General features: G+C 36.5%; 1 pseudogene; it reads right to left on the bottom strand.

The window, feature by feature from the left end:
• Positions 1 to 9,609: 9,609 nt before the first annotated feature.
• Positions 9,610 to 10,536, bottom strand: LOC101421780 (large ribosomal subunit protein eL6 pseudogene; annotated as a pseudogene).
• Positions 10,537 to 13,762: the final 3,226 nt, after the last annotated feature.

Genomic DNA, 13,762 nt, shown 5'->3' with positions numbered 1-13,762 from the left:
TAAAATCATTCTTAAAATCGATTGTAATAATTATTTTTAGCTTATTACTTGAAGAGCTAATGCAGATTCAATAAGAAAAATAAAACCTCAACTAACTGAAAAAGAACATGAGCAGGTGATTAAAAAAGAGCATATTTTATATTTATATTTGGTTTTATGTATTTATATATGGTTTTTAACCATATTGACACATGTTAAAAAAATTCAGACTCACAAGTATTCATGGAAACTCAAGTTAAAAGTCAGATTCCATTTTTGTCAATTAAATGATTTTTAAAATACACAATTCACAATAGTGTTGGCAGTAGAGTACCATATTACATTTGAGAGTTCGAACTGGTCATGACAAGTTGGAAGAAAAATAATGGCAGTATAGAGGGACAAAAGAACAGTGACCTCATATTTGATACTAGCAGCCATCTCTGGCATCCTATTAAAAAAAAAAGAAGCTACATTTATAAGTTATAATGGTGCATATACATCACAGAATTGAAAAAATGTGGGAAAAAACTAAATGTTCAAAAATAAGTAAACAATTTCAGAAAGTGAAAATCAGCCCTGGCTGTGGGCAATTAGAGCTAGGCTGTGATAGACAATGCATACAAAATAATATGATCAGACAAGGCGTGCCTGTGACAGAGTCCAAAGCAAGACAGAGAAAAGGCCAATAACCCTCCTTCTCAGACTCACAAATGACTACTCATAGAGAATAATTGCCAAGATACACAATCCCTGATCTTACCCTGCTTTGTGCCAGCATCCAATCCAGAACTGGCTTGGAATCACCCAACATAAATCCAAATCCTTAAGGAAGCCTCTCCCCACAACCTCCTACTGAGACCTCCGTGGTTCCTCTGCGGCAGCAAGCTAAAATAACCCCAATTTGCTTCAATCAGATGGGTAGTTCTCATGGTCTATGCCTGGTGGGTTCCAATGAGTTAGACTCTGATATACTACTAAATTGAGTAGGATGCAGCCATTCCAAATATTGTAAATAAAATCTATAAAAGATGCTTAACAAAGAGGATAGCATACAAAATTATACACCATGATAATAATTATGTGGAAGTCATGTAAAGAAAATATACCAAGGATTATGGTTGAAATGCTGGTATATTTTAGCCAGTATTTTAACAATAGCATAGTATTTACTGATTTTTTTTTCCCAGTAATTTCTTCCTTATTTTCATCTCTATTTTCCAAACCTCTTTAAAGTTCAATAAATTATTTTTCTGAAGAGAAAATATTTTGTTAAAATGTTTTTTTATTAAAGATTTACTTATTTCTCCCCCCTCCCCCCATTGTTTGCACTCACTTTCTGCCCTTTGTGTCCATGTACTGTGTGCTCTCTGTGTCTGGTGCTTTAGGAGGCACCAGGAACCAAACCTGGGACCTCCCATGTGGTAAGCGGAAGTCCAATTGCTTGAGCCACATCCGCTTCCCTAAAATATGTTTCCAAAGTAAATGAAACAAAATCTCTCCCCTCAATTAAATAGAAAAGCTCATTATGCATTCATTTTTTTTCTTCTATTTATTTAGCAAGGAATAGTATATCTAATCATTATTTGATACATGTTACTAATTTATTTGTTGTTTATAACTTGATAGCCATAATTATTGATTAATCATGGTACATAATAATAGGATTAATACTATCATAATTTGATATTCATTATAACTGACTAGTGCACATAATCAGTTGACTAATTGATACAAATAATTTACACACATAGGTAATTATTTAATACATATAACTATACAAGAATTTTTTATTTTGAATGCTCATTCATTATTTTTTTAAATTTTTTTAATGTTATATTCAAAAAATATGAGATCCTCATATACCCCCACCCCTCTCCCCCCACTCCTCCCCCAATAACAACAACCTCCTCCAGCATCATGAGACATTCACTGCACTTGGTGAATACATCTCTGAGCACAGCTGCACCTCATGGTCAGTGGTCCACACCATAGCCCACACTCTCCCACAGTCCACCCAGTGGGCCATGGGAGGACATACAATGTCCGGTAACTGTCCCTGCAGCACCACCCAGCACAACTCCAACCCCCGAACATGCCCCCACATCACATCTCTTCCTCCCACTCCCTACCCCCAGCAGCCACCATGGCCACTTTCTCCACACCAATGCCACATGTTCTTAGATTACTAATCACAATAGTTCATGAATAGAATATCAGTAAGTCCACTCTAATCCACACTCTATTCCTCCATCCTGTGGACCTTAGAATTTATTATTTCATCAAATAGGTATTGGTCTATGTTTAATTTCCAGGCATGGGTGAGACAAAACTGAATATGTTGAAATGTCTATGGGGAAGGAGCTTACTCTGCAGTGGGGAGGTAGAGAAGGTGGATACGTTACTCAATAGAAAAATGCTAGCTTTATTCTAATGCACAGATGATGCTATGGGAGCAGTGTCAAGGGGTCACCTACTGCCTTGGGTGGCAGAGGATGGGAGTAATCAGGGATGGCTTCAAGAGGGAGGGGCTCTTACCTTAAATAACAGGTATGTGTTCAAGGGGCAATGGAGAGAAGGAAGAGTAGTCTAGGCTGCATAAGGGTATACAATGAAAGGCTAAAATGAGAAAGACAACTGGTGATTCAGATTAGATAAGCTGAGATCAATGTGGACATGTGAAGCGCGTGGTACTTGACCTTGATCTTAGTGAATGGCGATGGTATAAAGAAGAAAGAAGGTACAAACTGGAGCAGCTGCCTAAGCATTCATCTGCCTGTGACATCGTGAGTGATATCAACTGTCAGTTGATAGTTTGCTTGTGTTCATAGAAAGCCATCATATAAATTGGAAAAGAAAAGTTTAGTTTTTCTGAGTCACTCCAAGGACCGTTCTGTGAATTACAAATTAAATCAGATCTCACATGTGACAAACTATCATTCCTGTGGTATTAAATGGTCACTTGCTGTGGTATTTTTCTTGAGCCAAGGGAGGTTCCACACATCAAAATTCACCTGAAAAGCATAGCTCAGAACTTTCTGATCTAACCCAGTTGTCCCATGAAGATACCACCTGTCTATTAGCATTGCCCCCACAGTACTTGAAAGACTTTTTTTGACACACTCCTGCATTTCTATATTCCCTGTACATGGAGTTGGGCCAAAAATGATAAAAGTAGGATAAATGCTTCTTTGAAATTAACTAGCTGAGGAAAAAAAGAAAATGAAGATCAGTCAGATTTTGATGGAGAAAACTTATGCCAAGTTCCAAACATATAGAAATACAAAGTGTAGGGAAGGATATATTTCAAACTTTAAACTGAGTCTGGAAATATTGCAAGGATGGTTACATATGGCAGGGAAACAGAACACATGCCAAAAGAAGCAAAATGAGTGTGAGAGGTGTGAAGATTGATCTGCACATATGGGAACATTAGTAAAGAGAATAAAAAAGAAAATATCTATGGAAAATGGGCCACAATTGTATAGAACGGGAGTCCAGCGGAGCGAGCAGTTTTGAACATGATATGAAAGAGGAAAGAAACAAATTACATTTTAGCATCTCAAACTATTTTAAATTCTATTAATTTTTTTTCCCATCTGAGTCTTAATAGCTATCTTTCTTAATCCAGAATCATCACTTTCCTCTTTCCATCCCATTAGCACCAAAAAAATGAAAGAAGCCTGGTCCTCTTAAAGAATTTAAGTGTAAACACATCTTGGAGGAATTCAAGCGTAGAACCAAAATTTTGTTTTAGTCCTATCTCATGTTTAAAGGTACTTTTTTCCTTTTTAAAGATTAAGGGGTCAGTGCTAATTGGGGGTGGAGAAAGCAAATGAAAATGCAATAGAATGATGTATAAGTGCTTAAGGAATTTTCTTGGAACTATATCATTTATTGATAGAGTTGGTGGAAAGTATAGCATTTTTGTGTTTAGCTTTGAAGCTGTCCTGTTTACAGAAGGAAATCTGTTAACAAGTATGCAACCAGAACAAACATATTTTCATAGAATTTCAAGGTCATCCTTCTTATTTAAGAACAATACCTTGTCTGGTGACATGGTTTTAATATAATATAAAAATTTTAGATGACTAAATTGGTTATATATTGCTGCATAGAAGATTATCCCCAAATAGTGACTTAAAACAGCAAAGAGTTATTACCCCACAGTTTCTGTGGGTCGGACAGCCTTGCAGAGCTTGGCTGATGCTCAGGCTCAGGGTCTCTCATAAGCTTCAGTCAAGGTGTGAACATGGCTGCAGTCAGTCAAGACTATCCTGGGAGAGGATTCACTTCCAAGTTCATGTACGTGGCTATTGGCAGATCTCAGGTTCCTGCTGGCTTTTGTCCATTAACATCAGTTCCTTGTCATATGAACCTCTGTAAAAAAACTTTTCACAACATGGTAACCAGATTCCTCCTGGGAATGAGGTGAGAGGGAAAAAGAGAGAAGGATGGAGAAGAAGGAGGGAAAGGAGGAGGAGAGGGATGAGGATGTAAAAAGAGAGAACTTTAAAATATTTTTGTAACCTAATCTCAAGTGACAACTCATCACTTTGGCTATATTCTGTTTGTTAGAAGGAAGTCATTGGATACAAAACAGTCAAACAAAGAGGATTACAAAAAGATTGAGTCCCAAGAGATGGGGGCCATTATAGAGGTCACCTTCTAAAATGACGAAAAACCTTCCTTAACTACTCAGAAATCATGCAAATTTCATTTGAAGTTAAGAAATATTCCATATGTGAGTTGGGGGATCTTTAAGATATTTATCACTTCCCAATGTCTCATTTATTCATTTGTCATAATTAATTGATTACTAAGCCAACTAATAAATCTAATGATCTGGCTGAATGTGGCATTGTGTCTCTGATCTCATAATAGATTATCAAATTAGATTGGCCAGCATCAACTGTATACCGAGTGATTTGTACCAAATTAAAGTAGCTTAAAGAATTTTAAAAAAGTGTAAGAAGGGAGTTCCCCAGGAGAAAACCAACTAAAATTTCTCTAATAATTAAATTAAATATAAATTCCTAAGCTTAAGATTAAACCATGAAAACATCTCACCACTGACCATTATTACCCATCCTCTTTGCCAATTTCCTTAACATTCAAATCAGATTGGTTTTACCTAGTGTTGGTATTCAGACTTGTCAAATCTGTTTTGTGACCACAAGCACAGCCTTTTCCAATAGAAGAGCCCACCAGATCTGGTGCCACAGAGGAGCAACGTGTCTCTCAGTGGGAAGGTGGTTTATAGTGAGAGCCCAAGCAAAGAACTAGGGGAATCTTCCTAAAACGAGTTCAAAGTGAGGATATGAGCTAAGGTTTTTATAGGTAGAGGAAAGGGGTAGGAATCAAAAACCAAGTTATGGCCATGTGATTCACTCTTGTCAGGTCAGTGATGACATTGGATCTTTCAAGGATTTTTTGACATGGGGACAGGCAAGTTTCTCAATCCTGTGTTGCCTAAAGCATGTCAAACTTATTCCTGTTGTTCTGGTTTCAGTGATTCATAAATCACAGTTTAGGTTTAGATATTGATGTGCAAGCTCCTACATGCAGAGTGTTCATGACTCCCTTCTCAGCTGATCACTCAGGAATGTGAAACTTCTATGTTTTGAGGATGATGTTACCGATATACTGGATCACAGGGTACTTCTCACACCACTTTGCATGGTTTTGTTTTGAGATGTTTTCTTATTCCTGTAAGCAGAATTGAGAAGTCCTGGTTAATGTCCTTCAGGGAAACAATCACAAAGAGTAAAGTACTAATGTTAGATTAATAGAAAACCAGCTCAGCTAGAGTATTCGAAGATCCAGAGCTGCTTATGAAGAAATTTTAATAAGTCCCTCCTTGTGTTTGTATTCTTCTTATTCTTAAGAAGATATATTTTGTAAGCATTCCACATGTGAGGAAAATGGGTGAAGGTCTCAACTTCTGTAGTTACTTCCTGCTGATCGTAGGTGAAAAACATTGTTATGTCATTTGGGAGTATGCTATAGATATAAACCCACAAATTTATTATAGGCAACAACAAGACAAGCACATGGCAAGCAAAATAAAGGCAGTACTTAAAAGAGTCATTCTACGTCTCATAGGCAAGTTCATCAACCACTCAGAAAATGAGTCAAGTCTGCCAAAATCTTTAACATGGTCAATATCACTTTACAGTATAGAGGAGATACAATCATATTCATCAGGTCAGTACTTAGTACTAATCAATATACAAGTTTTCTCGTGCATTGATTATTATACCTATGCTCCAGGTTTACAATACTATACATGTTGTCCCTTCATAGTTGCAAAATTTATAATCCCAAACATGGGGCTTTCCCATAGAAGGGCCCACCAGATCAAGTGCCACAAAGGAGAAACACATCTCTCAGTGGGAAGGTGATTTAGGACAAGTGCCGAAGCAGGGAACTGGGGGAATCGTCCCAAAACCAGCTCAAAATTAGGATGTGAGTTAAGGCTTTTATAAGTAGAAGGAAAGGGGTAAGAGTTGAAAATCAAGTTATAGCTATGTGATTCATTCTTGTCAGATCAGTGATGACATTGGGTCATTCAAGGGTTTTGTGAGGAGGGAACAGGCAAATTTCTCAGTCCTATGTTGTCTCAAGTACATTAAACTTATTTCATTTTTTTCAGTTTCAGAGATCATGAATCACAGTTTAGATTTTGATATTGATGGGCAAGCTCTCACTTTCAGGGTTTTCATGACTCCTTTCTCAGCTGACCTCTCAACAATGTCAAACTTTGTCTTTTGAAGATGATGTTACTGATTTACTGGGCCATGGAGTGCTTCTGATACAATTCTGTCTATTTTTTTTTAAATGTTACATTCAAAAAATATATGAGATCCCCATATACCCCCAACCCCCTTCAACCCACTCCTCCCACATCAACAATCTCTTTCATCATCATGGCACATTTATTGCATTTGGTGAATACATTTTGGAGCACTGCTGCACCACATGGATAATGGTTTACATTGTAGTTTACACTCTCCCCCAGTCCATCCAGTGGGCCATGGCAGGACATACAATGTCCAGCAAACTCCAAGTCCTGAAAATGCCCCCACATCATATCTCTTGTTCCTCTCCCTACCCTCAGCAGCTACCGTGGCCACTTTCTCCACATCAATGCTACAATTTCTTATATTACTAATCACAATAGTTCCATAGTAGAAAATTAGTAAATCCACTCTAATCCATACTCTATTCCTCCATCCTGTGGACCCTGGGATGGTTATGTCCACTCTACCTCTATATCAAGAGGGGGCTTAGATTCCATATGGATGATGAATGCAGTTCTCCTGCTTGCAGTTGTAGGCACTCTTGGCTCCCTGGTGTGGTGGCTGACCTTCTTCACCTCCCTGTTAGCTGGTAGGGTAAGTCCAATAAACCAGAGGGTAGAAGTTGCAAGTCTGTTATTTGTTTGTTTGTTGTTTGGTTGTTTGGTTGAGATGTTATCTTATTTCTGTAAGCAGAACTGAGAAATTTTGGTTATTATCACTCAGTAGTAGCACAGAGTAAACTACTAAGATTGGTTTAAACAGCAAACCAGCTCAGCTAAGGTTTTAGAAGATCCAGAGCTGCTTAAGTGAAGAAATTTTAATAAGCATATTTTCCAGCTATCAGTTTTAATCAAGCAAACCAGCTTAACGTCCTGAGTTTCCCACTCACTAATTCTTATTCTAGTGTACCCTTTTACCCTCCTCTCTTCACTAACCCATATACTTTCCAACCTTCAAAACTCAATGAAGGGGAAGTTTCTTTTACTTAAATTTTCTAGACTATTACCCAGCTGCAAAGATTATAGTTTCTTTAATATTCCAGAGTAATAGAAATCCATACTGAGAAGAAGTCTAAATAGTTGCATAGTTAATCCTTAATCACTCGCAAATAAAAAGTACTCACATTGTACAGTAGCTTTGCATGTATTGGAATTGACCCAATTTTTAATTTTTTTTCACAGCATCCAGTTTGACACAAAGTCTATATTCAATTAAAAAGCCTTTATTTTATCCCTATATCCCTTCTCATCCCAAAACCAGGTGTCCACCTTGCAATGGGGTCTCTTCCCTGAGGGTTTTTTTTCATCGAGAAATGTCACCGCTCAAGACTGTCTCCCAGCCAGCTCCTGCTTCCTGAGAAGTTTACCTGCCACGCTCTAGTTACCTCCTGAACGCCATCACTCCTTAGCTTCTTTGACCTTCATCATCTCAAGGTCAGGACTGGTATCAGTAACAGAGTCTTGAAAGGGATAAATTCACTTACAAGCACTGGTGATTGAACTATGTCTCAGGTATATACATCTCCCATATTTGCTATATGGTCCTTTTGAGTTTTAACTTTTTGTTGAAAATATACTGAAACACAGAAAGACAATAATGTTTCAGCATTTATAAAAGTTGTGTAAATTAAGGAAAAGTCTTATAAATTAAGAAGGAAGTGGCTCTCCATTTAATTTCAAGCTTAGAATTACCAATTTAGTGGTATCATGCCAAATCCCTCCCCAAGTTTATCCAGGCATATCATTCTATCAATGTATATCATGGGTATATTTCCACATCTAAGCACATAGAATTGCATTTTCATTAAAGGATACCTAAGACTCCAAGTTGTGAATGTGCTACAATTTATATAAACATTTCCCTATTAATAGAAAATTAGGGTTTATTAGTGTCACAATTTAAAATCCTCATAAACAACTTTATGTAGCCCTGCTTTAACTTCAGTACAATGATTCTTGAAGTTGCTTAGACAGAGTATGCAAATTTTAGTATTTAATATAAACTCCCAGTTAATACCCCAAAAAGAATATTGTAACAATGTTTACAATACTCGTAACAATGGAGTATGATAGTCCTCATTGATAACTCCATTGCCAAATCAGGCTACATTTACCAAACTGGTACATTTTGTTGATAGCTAAACCTTTACATGGCATTTTCTATGTGTTCTAGGTTCTTTAAAGAAAGTATCAGGTAAAATATTTTAAACTTTTTAGTATCTGAGTACTATGTATACATGTCATTTAGTATCTGAGTACTATGTATACATATACATATGTGTATGTGTTTGGGTGTGTGTATATGTCATCCATTTCTGTTTCTTCTAAGATGGTTTCTTCATGCACTTTGTACAATATTCTATTAAGTTGTTTGTCTTTTCATATTATATTGTTGGACTTATTTGTGTATGGCACATACTGTTGCATTCCAAAATCTTTCTCCTACCCATAGCTTGCAACTTAATTTTGTTTATGATGTTTATTGTCATAAGTTTTTAATATCTCCCGAATTTGAAGACTTACTTAGAAGACCTTCTCCACTCCCCAAAATTATAACTTTTTATAATCCCTATTAATACTTTTAGTGTTTTGGTTTTTTTATTTTTAATCTTTGAATCTGGAATTTATCTTGTGCATGATACAACATAAGTATTTAACTTCATATTTGCAAATGAATATACACTTTAACCATTATTGATTTAGGCACCTTAATCTGTTAAATTCTAAAAACCTATATTAAAATTGCCTACCATAATTATGGTTTTATCAGTTGTATTTCTATTTCATTTATGAGAGGTTTTTTCCATTACAGTATTGCTATTATACTATTTTTTTTTAATATACTAGTTATTTAATTAGTTTTTTTTTTTGCAAGTTTAGAACACCAATTTGTGAGGATAAACTCCATTTGTGAGAGAGAACACAGAACGCAGGTAGCCTTGGAGTTGAGGAACAGTTTTGATTTTTGACATGAGTTGTGAGTCCACAGCTTTCTGATCAATCTTGCGCTGCTCTGTAAGTTCATATTTCTCTTTCTCTGTGTCGAAGATCTCACCTTCCTGGTGTCTGGGCTTACGCAGCTTCTTCTTCTTGAAGTAAGCATCAGTGAGATGCTTTGGGATTTTCACACCATTTATGTCAATTTTGGTGGAGGTGGCAATAACAAATTTCTGGTGTGTTCTACGCAGAGGAACTCGATTGAGGACCAGGGGTCCAGTCACAGGTAACAAGCCACTGCTCAGCTGCTTCAGGAAAACCACTCTCTTGCCCCTGTGGTGACCAGTGAGTATGATCAGAACAGTCCCAGGAGTGATGCTGGATCGCAGCTTTCGCACGTGCTGACTGAAGGGTTTTTTGCCATGGCTCAACAGCTTTCGAGGGACATCTTAGTAGGATAATATCTAGGCATTTTGCGAAGTTTAACCACTCGTGTACCTCCATTTTTGTCTCCACCAACGGGTTTTGTGACAGTAGCAAGAACTTTCTCCTTCTTTTTCTTTTCAATCCTGGATTTAGCTGCTGAGTCCTTCCTCTTGTACATGGCCTTTCTGGAATACATTGCAGATCGGGAATATCTGCCAATTCCTCTGACCAGCACTGGATTTCGGCTGCAATGAGGTTTCCCTTTCTTGAACTTTTTGGTCTTGGGGCTACCCTTCTCAACCTTGCCACTGGCATCAGCCTTCTTGGCTTCAGGTTTCTTCTCTTTAGTGCCTGCCGGCTTCTCGGCTTTTCATCCGCCATCTTGCAAGATGGGAAAGAGAGCTATTATACTATTGATTACCAAAGTTTTATGACTGAGGTAGATTCTTCATGTACTGTACCTTCTAATCAATATAATTTATGGCCTATTTAAGAACTTGAATTCCATCAGAACACTTTTTTGGTTTTCTGTATTTGTCTCAGCACTGCCTATCTTTTATTTTCTGCCTTTATCATTTCTCTTAGACATGTGTTTTGTACACTTTATAAAAGTGAATTTTGCTTGTTTTGTTACCTTATTTATGTATGTAAACCAATTTTGAGAGCTATCAGAATTCAGTTCAATTTATTATGATAGATGAAATGTTTACTTTCATCCTTTTTATATTTTGCTTGTTACTGTTCTACTATTTTTGTTTTACTTTCCCCCTTTGCTTATTCATCTATTTTTATTAACTGATCCTTTTCTCAAGACATCTTTGTTCTTATAATCTTGCTTGTGCAAATTGCTCTATTGCTTTTTGTTTATTGTGATAGATTCATTTATGTGCCCCAGCAAAAATACATTCTTAATCTTAATCTGCATTCCTGTGGGTTCAAACTCATTCAGAAATAGGACCTTGTGCAGATGATGTTTTAGGTATGGTGGGGCCAACTGAATCAGGGTTGGCCTTAATCAGTCACTAAAGGTCTTATAAAGAGAACCCGGAGTCACAGAATCCAGGGAGAACAGGCATGGCCATGTGATGGGAGGCAGAGATGCAAACCAGGGAACCCCAAGGATACCGACAGCCACACCAGAGGCCCAGGCTCAGGAAGAAAGAAGCCTTGCTCCTATCTTAATTTTGGGCATTTAGGCTCAAAACCATGAGCCAATAAAATACTTGTTACCAACCTATTATGCAGTATTATCATAGCAGTCTGGCAAGTAAAGACATTTATATTACATCACCCCTCTTTATTTTTATCCTAGAGGAAATTTTAATTGCTGATTGAATTGTTACTTCACACATTCACACTAAGAGGCCTTGAGTAATAGGAGCCTTTTAAACAAACTAATGACAAAATGGACAGCATGTACAACTCTATCAAATAGTTTGGTGACCCGTGATTTCTTTTTAATCTTTTAAAAGAAGGATTTTAATAAAATTCATGAAGATAATATGAAAAAGAATTTAAATAAAATAAACATATGTTGTGTCTTTTGTCACTAGCATCTGTCATTCTGAGAAGATTTTAAAGGATCCTACAATATGATGCTTATTTTTAGAGCATCTGTGTAATATTTCTTTATATTTTCAACAGAATTTAGTAGTTTCCAATACCTGTTTGTAACATAAATAAAGAATAAGTGTATGGAAAACATGGCTGGTAAGAATAAAAGGTGTGCATCTTCTACATCCACCTTTAGCATAAGTTGTGTCAGATAAATCCCTACTATCAAGGCATTTTAGAGATAACAGTGTCAACCTTGTAGCAACTTGGGCCTTAAAATAATGATAATAGATCAACATGAGAAAATCAGTAATATGAATCTAAGTGATAGAGTACATTCCCTTCAGTGAATTCACCCCATGGAAAATTACAGATACAAACGCTCTACCATTAAAACTAGTCACTGTCTTTGACCACTGACATAAAATTATTTATTAATCTATGAAGTACAACAGACATGCATATAAAATAAAATTATTTATAAATCAGCCTAAATCCTTTGAATTTCTGCTTGTTCTTAGTACAAGTCAACAAAATCCTGCATGTAAACTTTTCAACATAGTACATATGGGCAGCCATGAGAACTGAAGAATTAATAAGCCATTTCTTCAGGTAGTGCTGTGTAGACATAGAACTTATAAACCTCAAGAATCTCGAAGAAGCCTAGAAATATCTCTCTAAAGAGATAACTATATTTTTCAAATGATATAGAATTTTATGAAGTTAACTCAATATTATAATGGAATACTTTTGTATAAGCTCTCTCTTCCCCCAAATAAAGATTTTGTACTGCGTTTATCTGTAAGAAGTAGATAGAAATCAGGGTGGATTTGAAATTTTCACCATTTGTAAACACAACAGTATACTATAATTATAGTACATTAAAACAAGTCATTTTGAATTTGCCCTATCATGTAATTGTGCATAAGTAAATTATAAATTAGGAATTTATGAAGAAGGTCATTCTCTGTATTTAACCTTTCTGGTCCACAAATTACCTTAATTTCCTTTAACTATCAATGTTATCAATTCTAGCTAACATTTAAGTTTCTACTCTTCATCACATTATGGCTTGCTTCTTTGACTGCTTTTCCAAAATAATGACAATACCGAATATGTTTTTTGGTGTTTTTTTTTAAAGTAGAGTGAAGAAAAGCATTAATACAGTAAGAGTCCAAACTGCTTTGAGGAACAAAAGTGGTTGGGTCACTACTTTGGGCCTACAATTAACTCAAGACTCAATTTTTCTTCGCAAGTATTTCTTAAAATAAATTTCATTTTGGAATAGTTTTGGATTTAGAGAAATGTTGTAAAAATTGAGCAGAGTTTCCTTTATATACAGTACCTGTTTTACCCTATTGCTAATTATAGTACAGTTGTCACAAATAATGAGACAATACAACTTATTAACTAAAATGTGTGCATTATTCAGATGTCCTTAGTTTTTATCTAATACCCTTTTTTTGTTCTAGGATCACATCCAGGAAACCTCCTCTTGTTTATCTGTAACCCACATAGCCATCATGTCTCCTTAGGCTCTTTTCGGGTTTGAGAGTGTCTCAGAATTTACTTGTTTTTGCCTACCTTGACATTTTTGAGGACTGTGAGTCAAGTGTTTCATTTTTTCCTCAGTGACAATGTGGTAATTTGGAGCTGTATGTACCCCAGAAAGTATGTTCTTAAACTTAATCCATCCCTGTGGGTATAAACCCATTGTAAGTAGGACCTTTTGATGAGGTTCCTCAAGGTGGGAGCCACCTCATTCAGGATGGGTCTTAATCCAATTATTAGAGTCCTTTCTAAGTGGAATGAAATTCTGACTGACAGAAAGAGAAAGTGACAGGAAGCAAGAGCTGAAGGTCCATGGGACCCAGAAGGGAAGGGAGACGCCAGGAGAGGTCGCTATGTGCATTACCATTTCTCAGAGGAGCCAAGGACCAAGGATCTCCAGCAGCCGGCCCCAGGCCAGTCTTCAGGAAGAGGCAACACCTTGATGAATCTCAAAACCATGAGCTAATAAATTCCTTTTTTTTAAAGCTAGCCTATTCCATGATGTTCGCTTGA

This window comes from Dasypus novemcinctus, chromosome 2, assembly GCF_030445035.2.
Source record: "Dasypus novemcinctus isolate mDasNov1 chromosome 2, mDasNov1.1.hap2, whole genome shotgun sequence".
Taxonomy (NCBI): Eukaryota; Metazoa; Chordata; class Mammalia; order Cingulata; family Dasypodidae; genus Dasypus; species Dasypus novemcinctus.
This window is presented reverse-complemented; position numbering and strand designations above follow the sequence as displayed.